The following is an 18,770-nucleotide window of genomic DNA, read 5'->3' on the forward strand; positions in this document are numbered from 1 at the left end:
ATGGCTTATCTCAAAATAAATATGTAAAATCATCACGGGCAAGTGCATGCTGTTTCTGCAAACACACGTGGTTCGAAAAACCGCTTTCTCTTGTCCTCCAAAACTCATTCTTGACAGCATGTAAAAAGGCTTTGCGAAATTTGTGCTGTTGTTTGATTTTGATGAATTATGAATTTCTAAGCCATTTACATTCACTTTTAGATGTTTTTATAAAATTATGATTATGAATATGAAATTTCATATTTTTGAAACCACTACAATATTTATGTGAAAAATATCATATTTTTATCAGAAAATGTTTTGTTTTGTAAAATCTCATTATAAATATGTAAAATGATCATAGGCAAGTGCATCCTGTTTGTGCAAATACGCTTGGTTCAAAAAACCGCTTATTCTTTGACCTAGATGCCTAAAACTTGTGGAATTGCATTTTCACAGCCTCAAATACTCGTTATTGACAGCACGTGGAACGTTTTGCGAGATATGTGCCGCTGTTTTAATTTTGATGAATTTCGAACCCATTTACATACAATTTTAGCTGTGTTCAACAGTTTTTATAAAATTATGATTATGAAAATGAAAATTCATATTTTGAAACCACTACAATTTTATGTGAAAAATATCATATCTTGTTAAAAAAATGTTTTGTTATGGCTTATCTCAAAATAAATATGTAAAATCATCACGGGCAAGTGCATGCTGTTTCTGCAAACACACGTGGTTCGAAAAACCGCTTTCTCTTGTCCTCCAAAACTCATTCTTGACAGCATGTAAAAAGGCTTTGCGAAATTTGTGCTGTTGTTTGATTTTGATGAATTATGAATTTCTAAGCCATTTACATTCACTTTTAGATGTTTTTATAAAATTATGATTATGAATATGAAAATTCATATTTTTGAAACCACTACAATATTTATGTGAAAAATATCATATTTTTATCAGAAAATGTTTTGTTTTGTAAAATCTCATTATAAATATGTAAAATGGTCATGGGCAAGTGCATGCTGTTTGTGCAAATACTCTTGGTTCGAAAAACCGCTTTCAAGTCGTCCTAGAAGCCTGAGACGTGCGGAATTGCATTTTCACAGGCTCAGAAACTCATTCTTAACAGCACGTGGAACGCTTTCTAATATATGTGCTGCTGTTTTAAATTTGATGAATTTTTAACCCATTTACATTCACTTTTAGCTGTGTTCAACAGTTTAAAAAAAAAAAAAATGATGAATATGAAAATTCATATTTTCGAAACCGATACAATATTTATGTGAAAAATATCATATTTTGTTCAGAAAATGTGTTGTTTTGTCATATCTCATTATAAATATGTAAACTGATCATGGGCAAGTGCATGCTGTTTGTGCAAATACACTTGGTTCGAAAAACCGCTTTCACGTCGTCCCAGAAGCCTGAGACTTGGAATTGCATTTTCACAGGCTCAAAACTCATTATTGACAGCACGTGGAAAGCTTTGCGAGATATGTGCTGCAGTTTTAATTTTGATGAATTTCTAACCCATTAACATTCACTTTTAGCTGTTTTTATAAAATTATGATTATGATTATGAAAATTCATATTTTTGAAACCAGTACAATATTTATGTGAAAAATATCATGTTTTGATCAGAAAATGTTTTGTCTGAGCAAGTGCATCCTGTTTGTGCAAATACTCTTGGTTCGAAACACCGCTTTCTTCGTCCTAGAAGCCTGAGACTTGGAATTGCATTTTCACAGGCTCAGAAACTCATTCTTAACAGCACGTGGAACGCTTTCTAACATATGTGCTGCTGGTTTAATTTTGATGAATTTCTAACCCATTTACATTCACTTTTAGCTGTGTTCAACAGTTTTTATAAAATTATGATTATGGATATGAAAATATTTATTTTTGAACCCTCTACGATTTTTAGGTGAAAAATATATCTTGTTCAGAAAATGTTTTGTTTTGTCATATCTCATTATAAATATGTAAAATGATCATGGGCAAGTGCATCCTGTTTGTGCAAATACGCTTGGTTCGAAAAACCGCTTATTCTTTGTCCTAGATGCCTAAAACTTGTGGAATTGCATTTTCACAGCCTCAAATACTCGTTATTGACAGCACGTGGAACGTTTTGCGAGATATGTGCCGCTGTTTTAATTTTGATGAATTTCGAACCCATTTACATACAATTTTAGCTGTGTTCAACAGTTTTTATAAAATTATGATTATGAAAATGAAAATTCATATTTTAGAAACCACTACGAATTTTATGTGAAAAATATCATATCTTGTTAAAAAAATGTTTTGTTATGGCTTATCTCAAAATAAATATGTAAAATCATCACGGGCAAGTGCATGCTGTTTCTGCAAACACACGTGGTTCGAAAAACCGCTTTCTCTTGTCCTCCAAAACTCATTCTTGACAGCATGTAAAAAGCTTTGCAAAATATGTGCTGTTGTTTGATTTTGATGAATTATGAATTTCTAAGCCATTTACATTCACTTTTAGATGTTTTTATAAAATTATGATTATGATATGAAAATTCATATTTTGAAACCACTACAATATTTATGTGAAAAATATCATATTTTGAAACCAGTACAATATTTATGTGAAAAATATCATATCTTGTTAAAAATGTTTTGTTTTGTAAAATCTCATTATAAATATGTAAACTGATCATGGGCAAGTGCATCCTGTTTGTGCAAATACGCTTGGTTCGAAAAACCGCTTTCAAGTCGTCCTAGAAGCCTGAGACTTGTGGAATTGCATTTTCACAGGCTCAGAAACTCATTCTTAACAGCACGTGGAACGCTTTCTAATATATGTGCTGCTGTTTTAATTTTGATGAATTTCTAACCCATTTACATTCACTTTTAGCTGTGTTCAACAGTTTTATAAAATTATGATTATGAATATGAAAATTCATATTTTGAAATACAATATTTATGTGAAAAATATCATATTTTGTCAGAAAATGTTTTGTTTTGTCATATCTCATTATAAATATGTAAACTGATCATGGGCAAGTGCATGCTGTTTGTGCAAATACACTTGGTTCGAAAAACCGCTTTCACGTCGTCCCAGAAGCCTGAGACTTGCGAAATTGGATTTTCACAGGCTCAGAAACTCATTATTGACAGCACGTGGAAAGCTTTGCGAGATATGTGCTGCAGTTTTAATTTTGATGAATTTCTAACCCATTAACATTCACTTTTAGCTGTTTTTATAAAATTATGATTATGATTATGAAAATTCATATTTTTGAAACCAGTACAATATTTATGTGAAAAATATCATGTTTTGATCAGAAAATGTTTGTATATCATATCTCATTATAAATATGTAAAATGGTCATGGGCAAGTGCATGCTGTTTGTGCAAATACTTGGTTCGAAAAACCGCTTTCTCTTGTCCTCCAAAACTCATTCTTAACAGCACGTGGAACGCTTTCTAACATATGTGCTGCTGGTTTAATTTTGATGAATTTCTAACCCATTTACAATCACTTTTAGCTGTGTTCAACAGTTTTTATAAAATTATGATTATGGATATGAAAATATTTATTTTTGAACCCTCTACGATTTTTAGGTGAAAAATATATCTTGTTCAGAAAATGTTTTGTTTTGTCATATCTCATTATAAATATGTAAAATGATCATGGGCAAGTGCATCCTGTTTGTGCAAATACGCTTGGTTCGAAAAACCGCTTATTCTTCGTCCTAGATGCCTAAAACTTGTGGAATTGCATTTTCACAGCCTCAAATACTCGTTATTGACAGCACGTGGAACGTTTTGCGAGATATGTGCTGCTGTTTTAATTTTGATGAATTTCGAACCCATTTACATACAATTTTAGCTGTGTTCAACAGTTTTTATAAAATTATGATTATGAAAATGAAAATTCATATTTTGAAACCACTACAATTTTATGTGAAAAATATCATATCTTGTTAAAAAAATGTTTTGTTATGGCTTATCTCAAAATAAATATGTAAAATCATCACGGGCAAGTGCATGCTGTTTCTGCAAACACACGTGGTTCGAAAAACCGCTTTCTCTTGTCCTCCAAAACTCATTATTGACAGCAAGTACAAGGCTTTGCAAAATATGTGCTGTTGTTTGATTTTGATGAATTATGAATTTCTAAGCCATTTACATTCACTTTTAGATGTTTTTATAAAATTATGATTATGAATATGAAAATTCATATTTTTGAAACCACTACAATATTTATGTGAAAAATATCATATTTTTATCAGAAAATGTTTTGTTTTGTAAAATCTCATTATAAATATGTAAAATGGTCATGGGCAAGTGCATGCTGTTTGTGCAAATACTCTTGGTTCGAAAAACCGCTTTCAAGTCGTCCTAGAAGCCTGAGACGTGCGGAATTGCATTTTCACAGGCTCAGAAACTCATTCTTAACAGCACGTGGAACGCTTTCTAATATATGTGCTGCTGTTTTAAATTTGATGAATTTTTAACCCATTTACATTCACTTTTAGCTGTGTTCAACAGTTTTATAAAATTATGATTATGAATATGAAAATTCATATTTTGAAACCGATACAATATTTATGTGAAAAATATCATATTTTGTTCAGAAAATGTGTTGTTTTGTCATATCTCATTATAAATATGTAAACTGATCATGGGCAAGTGCATGCTGTTTGTGCAAATACACTTGGTTCGAAAAACCGCTTTCACGTCGTCCCAGAAGCCTGAGACTTGCGAAATTGGATTTTCACAGGCTCAGAAACTCATTATTGACAGCACGTGGAAAGCTTTGCGAGATATGTGCTGCAGTTTTAATTTTGATGAATTTCTAACCCATTAACATTCACTTTTAGCTGTGTTCAACAGTTTTATAAAATTATGATTATGATTATGATTATGATTATGATTATGATTATGAAAATGAAAATTCATATTTTGAAATAACTATAATTATGTGAAAAATATCATGTTTTGATCAGAAAATGTTTTGTCTGAGCAAGTGCATCCTGTTTGTGCAAATACTCTTGGTTCGAAACACCGCTTATTCTTCGTCCTAGATGCCTGAGACATGTGGAATTGCATTTTCACAGGCTCAGAAACTCATTCTTAACAGCACGTGGAACGCTTTCTAACATATGTGCTGCTGGTTTAATTTTGATGAATTTCTAACCCATTTACATTCACTTTTAGCTGTGTTCAACAGTTTTATAAAATTATGATTATGAATATGAAAATTCATATTTTGAAACCACTACAATATTTATGTGAAAAATATCATATTTTGTTCAGAAAATGTTTTGTTTTGTCATATCTCATTATAAATATGTAAAATGATCATGGGCAAGTGCATGCTGTTTGTGCAAATACTCTTGGTTCGAAAAACCGCTTTCTTCGTCCTAGAAGCCTGAGACTTGTGGAATTGCATTTTCACAGGCTCAGAAACTCATTATTGACAGCACGTGGAACGCTTTCTAATATATGTGCTGCTGTTTTAATTTTGATGAATTTTAACCCATTTACATTCACTTTTAGCTGTGTTCAACAGTTTTATAAAATTATGATTATGAAAATGAAAATTCATATTTTGAAACCACTACAATTTTATGTGAAAAATATCATATTTTGTTCAGAAAATGTTTTGTTATGGCTTATCTCAAAATAAATATGTAAAATCATCACGGGCAAGTGCATGCTGTTTCTGCAAACACACGTGGTTCGAAAAACCGCTTTCTCTTGTCCTCCAAAACTCATTCTTGACAGCATGTAAAAAGCTTTGCAAAATATGTGCTGTTGTTTGATTTTGATGAATTATGAATTTCTAAGCCATTTACATTCACTTTTAGCTGTTTTTATAAAATTATGATTATGATTATGAAAATTCATATTTTTGAAACCAGTACAATATTTATGTGAAAAATAGCTTATTTTTATCAGAAAATGTTTTGTTTTGTAAAATCTCATTATAAATATGTAAAATGGTCATGGGCAAGTGCATGCTGTTTGTGCAAATACTCTTGGTTCGAAAAACCGCTTTCAAGTCGTCCTAGAAGCCTGAGACGTGCGGAATTGCATTTTCACAGGCTCAGAAACTCATTCTTAACAGTACGTGGAAAGCTTTCTAATATATGTGCTGCTGTTTTAAATTTGATGAATTTTTAACCCATTTACATTCACTTTTAGCTGTGTTCAACAGTAAAAAAAAAAAAAAAGCTGAATATGCAAATTCATATTTTCGAAACCAATACAATATTTATGTGAAAAATATCATATTTTGTTCAGAAAATGTGTTGTTTTGTCATATCTCATTGTAAATATGTAAAATGATCATGGGCAAGTGCATCCTGTTTGTGCAAATACGCTTGGTTCGAAAAACCGCTTATTCTTCGTCCTAGATGCCTGAGACTTGCGAAATTGGATTTTCACAGGCTCAGAAACTCATTCTTAACAGCACGTGGAAAGCTTTGCGAGATATGTGCTGTTGTTTGATTTTGATGAATTATGAATTTCTAAGCCATTTACATTCACTTTTAGCTTTTTTCAATAGTTTTTTGAAATTATGATTAGGAATATGGAAACTCATATTTTTGAAACCAGTACAATATTTATGTGAAAAATATCATGTTTTGATCAGAAAATGTTTTGTCTGAGCAAGAGCATCCTGTTTGTGCAAATACACTTTGTTCGAAAAACCGCTTATTCTTCGTCCTAGATGCCTGAGACTTGTGGAATTGCATTTTCACAGTTCCAAAAACTCATTATTGACAGCACGTGGAAAGTTTTGCGAGATATGTGCCGCTGTTTTAATTTTGATAAATTTCTAACCCATTAACATTCACTTTTAGATGTGTTCAACAGTTTTTATAAAATTATGATTATGAATATGAAAATTCATATTTTTGAAACCACTACAATATTTGTGTAAAAAATATCATTTTTATCAGAAAATGTTTTGTTTTGTAAAATCTCATTATAAATATGTAAAATGGTCATGGGCAAGTGCATGCTGTTTGTGCAAACACTCTTGGTTTAAAAAACCGCTTTCAAGTCGTCCTAGAATCCTGAGCCATGTTGAATTGCATGTTCACAGGCTCAGAAACTCATTCTTGACAGCACGTGGAAAGCTTTGCGAGATATGTGCTAAAGTTTTAATTTTGATGAATTTCTAACCCATTCACATTCACTTTTAGCTGTGTTCAACAGTTTTTATAAAATTATGATTAAGAATATGAAAATTCCTATTTTTGAAAGTTTGTAAGTTTGAAACCCGAATTTAAATTTCCGTGACGATTTCTCAGTTAGGATGTGATTAATTTGAAGTTTAACCTGACTTTCCTTCCTTTCTCTCCTTCTTATTTTTCTTTCTCTTCAACACTAAGGAAGGAGAAAAGGATTTGTACCGATTGGCCAGGCAGAGAGACCGAGCTGGTAAGGATGTGTTGCAAGTAAGAGCAATAAAGGATGTAGATGGAAATGTGTTGACTAGTGAGGAGAGTGTGTTGAGAAGATGGAGGGAGTATTTTGAGCAGTATTTTGAGATGGTTTGGACATGTGCAGAGGAGGGACATGAGTTATATTGGTAGGAGAATGCTGAGGATGGAGCCGCCAGGAAGGAGGAAAAGAGGAAGACCAAGGGGGAGGTTCATAGATGTGGTGAGGAAAGACATGCAGGTAGTTGGTGTGAAAGAGGCAGATGTAGAGGACAGGTAGTATGGAGATGGATGATCCGCTGTGGCGACCCTTAATGGGAGCAGCCAAAAGTAGAAGAAGAATATTAAAATTCAAACAGTCTTAATTACAGTCATAGTACAGTTTTTCTCAACTGCTTTCAGTCATTTCTCAGATCAGAATTGAAGTTTGCAGATCTCCAAGTGCATTTCTCAAAACAACACGTACAAACTGCACAACATAGTGGATAACCGGAAAATACGCGTCACCTGCTCAAAATGCTTTGTCTATCGTGCAAAAGCGTGTTTTTTCATCAATCATTGTGTCAGAGGCAGCAGAATCCCATGTCATTTTTTCAACAATGTGAACGTGACAGGCAAATATATTAGTCATGTTGTCAGTAGAACATCATACTTAGTTTTAGTTATTTAAATTATACTCAAGTCATGTTTTGATGACTAAACCACTAAATTACCATACTGGTGTGTGCCATAATTTACAGTGTCCCTCCGGTAAAAATAGAAGTTACTCTTGCAAACTATTGTGCATCAACTAGGTGTTACAGTAATTTACATGGTATGAAGAGATAATTTTTGTGATTGACTCCATCTAACCTCATCTAACCAATCAACATCGACCCATGTAAAAGTATATGGAAGAATCGAAACAAAAGATCAGACTGTATTCACATTTTTACTGTACTGTCAATAGTGGTACTTACATACAGAAAACAAAGGAAACAACACATAGGCTATTTACCGACAAATGGAAACCTGAAAAAGACAAAGTGGGAAAAACTATACATGTACAACAGAAGGTAAAGGTGAAATTACGTGGCAGTTTTCCTATGCATCCTGTGTGTTGGGCCACAGATTCTCATTCACAGCACAACATGTATTTTCCCTTGTTATGAACGATGGAAAGAATCTTCTTGAGTGCCTAATCCAGCCTCTGCATGCATCTGCTGAGATGTCCTCACATGCTGCATCCATGGCAGCCAACAGTGTCATCCGCTTATGTGGCTGATGATCATAAACCTTCCACCTCCAAGCCGAGAAAAACTCTTTAATTGGGTTTAGGAACGGGGAGTAGGGTGAAAGGAATTTAATCAGCATCCTGCGGTGGTGGACAAACCACTGCCTGATGTTGTCAGAGTGATGCAAACTGACGTCACAAATTATTACATACTTTGGTAGATCATCTCGATTGAGGTCCCTCTCATCTTCAGGAATTACATTTCTATAGAGATTGTCTAAGAATGTAAGGAGATGCTGTGAAGACTCACCTGAGAGCAATTTGTCAATTCTGGACATATTTCTTAGCAAACATGTACTCACAATTTGTAGAAATCTGTACAGACATACAATTCTGAGAACTTGTTCTCTCATTTTGATTGTACAGACTTCCAACCTGAGAAAAAGACTAATTGGTTTGGTGGTTGTGACATTTCAGCTGAGAACCAGAACAAGGTATTTTGCACAGCAGGACAAAAGCAACAAAAATTGTCAAAAGCAGCTGACAGATGTACAGAACCATTTGCATGTTGTCCAAAAGTAATTGCAAATTGATGAAAACAACAAGACATTGCTGATATGATGTGAAGAACTGACAACAGGTTCTGACGGTGGGACGAGTAGTTTTGAGAAATGCAGTTCTGTTGTGAGAAATGACTGAAAGCAGTTGAGAAAAACTGTAATAATTAATGAAAAGTCAAATTTGTCTTTTCACCTTTTAATTTTTTGGTCACTTATTGCATCTTTTAGCAATGTTTCATAAAATTTTGTTTAACAATATGAACATTTATATTTTCATAAATACAGTAAAATTTATTCATGAAAAGTCATATTTTTGTCAAAACAGGCTCTGTCTTGTCACTTCTTTTTTATTTAGTTATTTGTCATGAAATTATGCTCAAGAATAAAAAAAACGTTATTTCGGCTTCTCTCATTTTGGTCGCCACAGCGGATCATCCGTATTCATGGTCCGCATGTTCGATTTGGTTTTTATGCTGGATGCCCTTCCTAACGCAACCCTCCCCATTTATCCAGGCTTGGGACTGGCACTACGAGTGCATCCTAACCACTAGACTGCCAGTCAAGCATTTGAAAATTGAAATAAATTTTTTTATAATTATCATATTGTGAAAAAAAGTCATATTTTTGTCAAAACAGGATTTGTCATGTCACTCTTTTTTTTGGTCACTTATTGCACCTTTTATGGGTGGTCAATAAATTTTGTTTAACAATATGAAAATTAATATTTTCATTATAAGTCATATTTAATTATGAAAACTCATATTTTTGTCAAAACAGGATTTTTTTCGTTCAGGTTTTTGCCCCTTTTTACGGTTTGTCAAGAAATTAAGCTTAAGAATATGAAAATTCTAATGTTCATAATAATAATCATATAAAAAAAAATATTTTTCTCAAAACTTGATTGAAACCGAATGAAATTATTATTAATAATATGAAAATTTCTTTTTTCAGAAATATAATTTTTGAAGGACAAACATTACATTTTTGTCAAAACATGATTTGACAATTCACCTTTTCGGTTTTCGTTCACTTCTTCCACCTTTAAATGGATTGACATGAAATTTTGCTTAAGAATATGACAATGCAGATTTTCATAACTATCAAATTTTTTGTGAAATTATTCATATTATTGTTAAAACATGATTTGTCAGCTCACCATTTTTGGTTACTTATTGCATCGTTAAGTGTTTTTCAATTCATATTTTATTATTAAATAGAACATTCATATTTTTATAATTATGTTTTTATGAAAAAAGTAATATTTTAGACAAGACATGATTTGTCATGCCACCTTTTGGTTTCTCGTTTAGTTATTGCACCTTTTAACGGTTTGTAATGAAATTATGCTTTTTAATATGGAAATTAATTGTTTCTGCCTGCTGATTCTTATCTTCGTAAAGAGTGAGAGTCAGGGCTTTATACACCAGCGGATTAAAAAAGACACACAGTAACAGGAAATCGGTTGTTCGGCTGAAATCAGCGCGCAGTGAAAAAAAAAATTATTTCACCAAATCAATGGATTAAAACTAAAGTAACGAGCCGGTTTTGAAAATGTAAGAAGTAAAAAGTACAGATATTTGTGTAAAAATGTAATGAGTTAAAATTAGCATTTAGCAAAATTAGCATTTTAGCCGTGCGGCTATGCGCTCCCGGCTGCGAGGCGAGCTCCCGTTCCTCGGGGATTGCGCTCGTTTGGCGGTTCCTTCTCCGGTGTGTGTGACGCGGTGCTCCGTATTCTTCCTCTGAGGTGGGGGAATTTTCGGGGAGCGCTCTCCGAGGTGAGCGCTCTCCCTCGCAGATTCGGCTCTCGAAGGTATTGGCTGTTAGCATTTTAGCCGCGTGGCTATGCGCTCCCGGCTGCTAGCTGAGCTCCCGTCCCCCGGGGAGAGCGCTCGTTTGGAAATGGTTCTTTTCCCAGTGCGTGTGACGCGGTGCTCCGTATTCTTCCTCCCTGAGGTGGGAGAATTTCAGAGAGCGCTCTCCGAGGTGAACGCTCTCCCTCGAGGCTTCGGCTCTCGATGGTGCCGTGTGGCTATGCACTCCCGGCTGCTAGCCGAGCTCCCGTTCCCCGGGGAGAGCGCTCGTTTGGAAACGGTTCTTTTCCCGGTGTGTGTGAGACGCGGTGCTCCGTATTTCTTCCTCCGAGGTGGATGAAATTTCGGGAAATTAGGGGAAGCATGCCTGGCGGCTGCTTCTTCTCCTGGTGCGGCGCAGCATTGCATGTCTCTCTCTACAAGGAGGATGAGATGATGGATGCTGGCGAGCCTGCGGACTCCTCACAGCCTGTGCTGTACGTGGAGCTCCTTGAGGTCGTGGCACGGGCCGGTCTGAGCTGGATCTAGCCGGTCATGTAGCAGAAGCAGCGCGCACCCAGTGAGCTGGATGAGCATTTTCTGCGCCATGTGTCACAGCCTCAGCGCCTTCCCTGATCTGCGCACCGAGGTGTCTGGGTCCTGGGAGGTCCTGGGAGGCCCGTGTGCGCGCGTGCTTTCCGATGTTTCTCGCTGGGTGCGAATGTTATTGGAGCTAAGTGGCGCGGCTACGGGACGATGCCGCTTGTGGTAGAGATGCTAGCTAGCTATCTCTCCCCGAGTGTTGCGTCTGTGACGGCTATCGGTTTGCCTACGAAGAGCCGCATGGCACTGGTGGGTAGGGCAACGCGGCAGGTCAGGCTACAGGTTGCTTCCACACGATGAGTGTGTTGCAGGCATACCAGGCTGGCCTGCTATGGGGGATGATGCGAGCTTCCTTCTGAGCGCCATGGTGTCCCCTCCTGGCCTGACCTGGTAACGCTGTAGGTAAGGGCGATTGCTGGCGGGTTCAGGAGACCGAGGCGGCGTTTCAGTGGTAGTTCCTCTGCAATAAATGGACATTCGGTGCAACCCAGACGAGGATGGGTTCCCTCTTGATTCTGGTTCCTCTCAAGGTTTCTTCCTTATGCCATCTCGGGGAGTTTTTCCTTGCCACAGTCGCCACCGGCTTGCTCATCAGGGACAAACTTAATTATAAAGAACATATTCATTTTTTATCACCACATTATCTGTGTGAAGCTGCTTTGAGACAATGCTTATTGTTGAAAGCACTATACAAATAGAAATAAATTGTCATGAAATTTTGCTTAAGAATATGACAATGAAGATTTTCATTATCAATTTTTTTGTAAAAATAGTCGTATTATTGTCAAAACATGATTTGTCATCTCACCTTTTTTGGTCACTTATTGCATCTTTAAGTGGTTTTCAATTAATATGTTATTAAAAATGTAAAATTCATATTTTCATGAAAAAAGTTAGACATGATTTGTCGTCACATTTTCGTTTCTCGTTCAGTTATTGCACCTTTTAACAGTTTGTAATGAAATTGTGCTTTAGAATAAGGAAATTTATTGTTTCATTATTCTTATCATATTCTTTATGCCGAAAAATATTTTTTTAGTGACATGACACTTTTTCGTTTTTCATTCTCTTTATGCACCTTTAAGCTGATTTTCATGAAACTATGCTTAAGAATATGAAAATTCATATTTTCATCATCATATTTTATTATAGAATTTTTTTTTTGTTCAAATATATTCCTAATTTCTTTGTTTTTCGTTCATTTATTACACCTTGTAATGTTTATTTTTATGAAATTCTGCTAATGAAGATACAAATTAATATTTTCATAACATCTAGCATATTTATTTATAAAAGAAAATTTTATTTAAGAACGTTGTCACTTTTTGCTCACATATTGGACTTTTTTTAAAAGCTTTTCTAATAAAACTATGCTTAAGAATATAAAAATTCAGATTTTCATAATAAATTTATGAAAAAAGACATATTTTTGTCAAAACAGGATTTGTCATGTCACTTCTTTTTCTTTCAGTTATTTGCACCTTTTAACGGTTTGTCATGAAATTATGCTTAAGAATATGAAAATAATTTTTTATATCTATCATGTAAAAAAGTCATATTTTTGTCAAAACAGGATTTGTCATGTCACCTTTTTTTCACTCACTTATTGCACCTTTTAGCAATTTTTCATAAAATTTTGTTTAACAATATAAAAATGTATATTTTCATAAATACAGTCATTTATTAATGAAAAGTCATTTTTTTTTTTATCAAAACAGGACTTTTTCGTTGTTATTTGCAGCTTTATTGAAAAATTAAAATTTTTCATAAACATCATATTTAAAAAGAATTTTTTGGACAAAAAATTATTGAAATTAAATTAGATTATGATTAAGAATAATAAAATGTATTTTTTCATTATCATATTTGTGGGACAAAAATTTATATTTTTGTGAAAACATGATTTAACAAGTCACCTTTTAGTATTTCGTTCACATATTGCACCTTTAAACGTATTGTCATGAAATCTTGCTTAAGAATATGAAAATTCTTATTTTTATAATTTTTCGGATTTTTTTATAATTTTTTAAAATTACAACATGATTTGTCATGTCACTTTTTATTCGTTCACTTGTTGCACCTTTTAGCATTTTTTCTTGAAATTATGCTCAGGATATTAAATTTTATATTTTGTACTTTTTTACTTATTATATACTTATGGTTTATGACAAAGTTTTATATTTCTGTAAAAACGTGTAATTTTTTCATATTTTGTTCACTTATTGCACTTTTTAACAGATTTTCATGAAATTCTGCTTAAAAATATGACCAGATGATTCAGATTTTCATAACTATATTTTTTTGTGAAAATAGTCATATTATTGTCAAAACATGATTTGCCATCTCACATATTTTGGTCACTTATTGCATCTTTAAGTGGTTTTCAATGAATATTTAATTATAAAATGTTTTCATAATTATGTTTTGATGAAAACATAATTATAAAATGTTTTCATAATTATGTTTTGATGAAAAAAGTAACATTTTAGACAAGACATGATTTGTCATGTCACCTTTTCATTTCTCGTTTAGGTATTTCACCTTTTAACGGTTTGTAGTGAAATTATGTTTCAGAATAGGTAAATTCATTGTTTTTATAATTACTATCATATGGTTTATGACAAAAAATTATATTTCTGTGAAAGTGATTTGTCATTATACGTTTTAATTTATGCACCTTTAAACGGATTTTCATGAAATTATGCATAAGAATATGTAAATTCATATTTTCATCATATTTTATTATGAAAAACGTCATATTTGTCAAAATATATTTCTAATTTGTTAATTTTTTGTTTACTTATTGCACCTTTTTAGAAATGTTTCATAAAATTTTGTTTACCAATATAAAAATGATAATTATAATCATAATTACAGTCATATTTATTCATGACGTCATATTTTTGTCAAGACAGGATTTGTCATGTCACTTATTTTTCATTCAGTTATTTGCACTTGTTAACGGTTTGTCATGAAATTATGCTTAGGAATATGAAAATTTAAATTTTTCTACATAACTATCATATGAAAAAAAGTCTGATTTTTGTCAAAACAGGATTTGTCATGTCACCCTTTTGTTTTTGTAGTCACTTATTGCACCTTTTAGCAATTTTTCGTTTTGACCTTTTAACTGTTTGTCATTAAATTATGCTTAAGAATATGAAAATAAAATTTTTAATAATGGTCATATTATGAACAGAAAGTCATTTTTGTCAAAACTGGATTTGTCGTCACCTTATTTTTTGGCTCACTTATTGCACCTTTTAGCAATTTTTCATAAAATGTAGTTTAACAATATAAACATGTATATTGCACCTTTTATTGGTTTATCATAAAATTATGATTCAGAATATAAAAATGTATATTGTCCTTATTACAGTCATTTATTCATGAAAAGTCACATTTTTGTCAAAACATGATTTGTCATTTCATTTGCCTTTTCATTTTTCGTTCACTTATTGCACCTTTTAGCAGTATTTAAGGTATAACTTATGTTAATACAACATTTTATTCTGGTGTATACAATGTACTCTTGTTAGTAAAGAAACAATAAAGAGAAGATCATTTTAAATCAACTTTGAACTCAAAAAGTAGAGACAATATTAAAACAGAGTTATATTACTAAACCTTATAGAGTGTAACTATTATTGAGGTAGAGTTAAACACTTGCTTCATTTATAGGAGAAGATACAAACAAAATGTATGTTTGTGTCATGTGTGAAGTGGGACATTCTATTTATTAATAATAAATAATTATTTATAAAAGAATGCTCCTTTTTGGTCTGTGTCTGTCTGTATATGTGTGTGTGTCACAAACAGATGTACTGGGGTCGAGTTAGAAGAATGAATTGTTTTATGGTTTGAGGGTCCCTGTGAATTCAACCAGAGAGGCCAGGGGGTTATTTGGCTTTTGGGGTGGTGTATGTGTATATGTGTGTATGTGTGTTTGTGTGTGTGTGTACGCATGTGTGTGTGTGTGTGTGTGTGTGTGTGTGTGTGTGTGTGTGTGTGTGTACTGTGTAAGGTGGCTTGTGTTATCAGTTGAATGCTGCTTATCAGCTGGAGAGGCTGGCTTTGTGTCTTCTGGGGCAGGGGTGTGACACTGTGGAATACACAACATCCAATAAAAGTGTAAGCCGTGGTGCTCACCTTTTGATGGAGATGTAGATGTCAAAGGTTAAAAGGAATGTCTTGGACATGAAATCTAAATGACACCCACCAGACGCTACACAAGTATAATCCTAAGGATCGGAACACTGAGTAGGAACCAGCGGGGAATGCTGGCGGTCACGAATCAGAACGCGGAACAGGAACCAGTGGGGAATGCTCGCCTCCTGACATCAGCCATCCGGTCCAGGGCCTTCCCAGAGCCGTGGGCGCTGAAGTGGAAGTCTGCCGTTGTCATCTGGTAAAGTTGGTATTGTCCTTAATGCGAGTATAATCCGCAAAGCGGGTAGGGTCTAAAACGAGTGTGGGTAGAATCCATAAATGCAGGAATAGTCCGTACAATCCGTAATGCAAGTATAATCCTAAGGATCGGAACACGGAGTAGGAACCAGTGGGGAATGCTGGCGGTCACGAATCGGAACGCGGAACAGGAACCAGCGGGGAATGCTGGCAGTCATGGATCAGGATACAGTGCAGGAACCAGCAGGGAATGCTGGCAGTCCGGAATCCAGGAGATCACACTAGCATGAGTACGTAGATCCGACAGCGAGTGGGGTTGGAAGTGGAATTTATAAAAGGAAATAATAACGAGTGACAGGTGACAGCGATTAGCATGTAGAGGGATCCCTGACACCTCCTGTCACAAGAAAGAGTTTGCAAAGCTTTTATCACTTTGAATTTACAAGTATTTCCGATGGTTTCGGTATTTAAGAAAATTTGGCGATGCACTTAGTCGTTGTGTGTCTCTATTGCCAAATATAGTGATTCTTTATTAATTCTTTAGTAAACTGCACTGCTAAAATATTTGATTTTATGCCGATCATGTTATGGAACTTTCTTCTATTATTTGTTTATTTAATATTGCCTGGCAAATAAATGTTAAATTCTTGATTAACTCTGAAATTTCCTGAAATCAATACTAATACTACTTATATACTAAATCATATCTAGTTGATTATGTAGCCTGGTGTTACCGCAGATCTATGACCAGGATAGTACAAACTGAAGGCTCATGGAGCATAGAGCACAACATCTGGGACCTTCTGATTTCTGACTATCACTGACAGCAAGTTATAACTAAGTGGCTAAATACATTATTCTTTATGCATGAGCAAGTATTAAGCGGACTTCTTAAAGAATATTAGTTTACCATTATATCCGCTGACTAAGGTTTAGTCTGGCAAGTTTGTATCCGGGAGCATGTGTAGTGGCTATCACTGACTTAGCAAGTTATGACCAAGTAACTAAATCAATAGTTCTTTATGAATGAGCACGCATTGAGCGGCCTACTTGAAGAATATTAGTTTACCGTTTTATTCTCTGACTAAGATTTGGACTGGCCAATGTGCCTCCGTGAGCAGATATCGTTAGCCAAGCACAAGGCTCCAGGTCTATAATGAATGAGTAACTGAAAAGACGGAATGCTTAGAATAATCTATTAAAATTAAAGAAGAAGTACAACCAATAAGGTGATCAGCTTGAATTAGAGATATTCAAGTTAAATCTTTATTATAAATTGGATTTATGTAACAAAGTGCAATCCATTTGAGTAATCCTTTACAGCCGCGAGAGAAAGACTAACACGCAGCATACCTTCACCCACACCAGTGGATTCTGTCGTTGGGCCATTGGGTGGGCACCCTACACTTTCATTAGCTATTGAGGTCTATTTAATTTTATTTTATAGGGTTAAGAGTGTTACATTGGGAACCAACTGAAACAATGAGACCCGTGATGTGTCTGCTCAGAGATGGGTTCTGATCTCCGACAATAGTTATTATGAATAAATGAAATTTTATATTCCTCAGCATAATTTCATAAAATCTCTTTTAAGGTGCAACTAGTGAACGACAAATGACAAAGTGACTTGACAACCATGTTTTGACAAAATATTACTTTTTTCCTTTTGAAAATAATAATTTTTATAATCATTAGCATAATTTCATGAATACACATTGAAAGGTGCAACTGGTGAACAAAAAAAGTGACATGACAATTTGTTTTAACAAAAATCTGACATTTTCTTAAAAAATATGATAATTATGAATATATGAATTTTCCTATTCTAAGGCATAAGTTCTTGAAAACCCTAAAAGGTGCAACTAGTGAATGACAAAATAAAAAGTGATGACAAATTTAGTTTTGATAACTATTTTTCATAAAAAGAGTCTGATTTTTATAATAATTAGTATAATTTTCTGAATAACTGTTAAAAGGGCAATAAGATAACAATAGACAAAAAAGTGACATTAACGAACATGGTGTGACAAAAAGATGACGTTGTTCAAAAAAAATTTGGTAGTTATAATAAAAAAATTATTTTTTAAAATATGAATTAGCATAGTTTCATTACTAAGGGCAATAAGTGAACGGAAAACAAATGTGACATCACAAAAAAATATTACTTTTTCTTTGATAATATGATAATTTTGAAAAAGAATTTTTTATTAAATAGCATAATTTCATGAATGACCATATTATAAGGTATAATTTCATAAAATTCCCTGAAAAGGTGCAAAAAGTGAACGAAAATCAAAAACGTGACATAACAAATCATGTTTTGACAACAATTACTTTTTTCATAAACAAATATTTTTGTAATTATGAAACTATAGATTTTTTTCAAAACAAAACAAAGCAAAAGGTGGCATGACAAATCAGAGTTAGGGTTAGGGTTTAGTGTTAGGGTTAGATTATAAACAAGTTATGTATATGACATAACAAATCATGTTTTGACACAAATATGAAATTCTTCCTAAAAATATTAATTATGAAAATATGAATTTTTATTTTCATAATCATAATTTTATGAAAAACTTAAAAAATGTAAAAAGTGAATAATTCAGTTGTGGAAAGTTATTTAGTTTAGTTATTTATCTAAAGCGCATCAGCACCTCATGTTTGGCAAAGCCGTGTATGTGCTGTGAAGAATTAGCTTCTTAGGCGCTGAAAATGCGATTCCGCCGATATCAGCCTCGCAGGACGAAAGGAAAGTGATTTTTTTAAACCAAGGCTCATTTTGACATAC

Source organism: Silurus meridionalis, chromosome 21, assembly GCF_014805685.1.
Source record: "Silurus meridionalis isolate SWU-2019-XX chromosome 21, ASM1480568v1, whole genome shotgun sequence".
NCBI classification, from domain to species: domain Eukaryota; kingdom Metazoa; phylum Chordata; class Actinopteri; order Siluriformes; family Siluridae; genus Silurus; species Silurus meridionalis.